Raw genomic sequence first — 663 nt, 5'->3', positions numbered from 1 at the left:
TATATATATACATATATATACATATATATATATACATGTGTATATACACACATACATACACACACACACAGAGGTAGTCGGGTTGTTGGTAGATCTGGGAAAGTGGAAGATTAGAGAAGAACTGATTAAAGAAAGAGATACAAGTGACAAAGAAAAGTAAACAAGTATCAGTAGGGCTGTAGGAGATATTTCTTTGTAGTTAAATAACCAACATATTTCAGCAAAGACGTTGATAATCCCTAATAATATAATAGCAACTGTCGGAAGAAGCTGAAGTATGTTACCAGCAAATGTTTGGGACATTTTGTAAACATTGCTGTTTCTTATCCTAACTTAATGGATAAACGGCATATTGGTGGAAACAGCAGAACCTCACGATCAGAGGTTCTCAACAGCGGTCCATATAATCCCAAGGTGTCCGTATACGATTATTCGGGGTCCACGAAAGCAAAATAGTAAATTAGGGATCCACAGCAGTGAATTAAGGGTTCATGATAAAATATTGTTCAAGATGTTTTTATTGCAAGAAACAGCTTAATTTCTTTCTCGTTGCAGGCGTGGCTGTGTGGAAAGAAGTTTGCTTACCAACCACATTGTTCCGGGTTCAGTCCTACTGTATGGCACCTTGGGCAAGTGTCTTCTACTATGCCTCGAGCCGACCAA

The sequence above is a fragment of the Octopus bimaculoides genome, chromosome 7, assembly GCF_001194135.2.
Source record: "Octopus bimaculoides isolate UCB-OBI-ISO-001 chromosome 7, ASM119413v2, whole genome shotgun sequence".
Classification (NCBI taxonomy): Eukaryota; Metazoa; Mollusca; class Cephalopoda; order Octopoda; family Octopodidae; genus Octopus; species Octopus bimaculoides.
The sequence above is the reverse complement of the archived record's forward strand: the minus strand, read 5'-3'. Positions refer to the sequence as shown.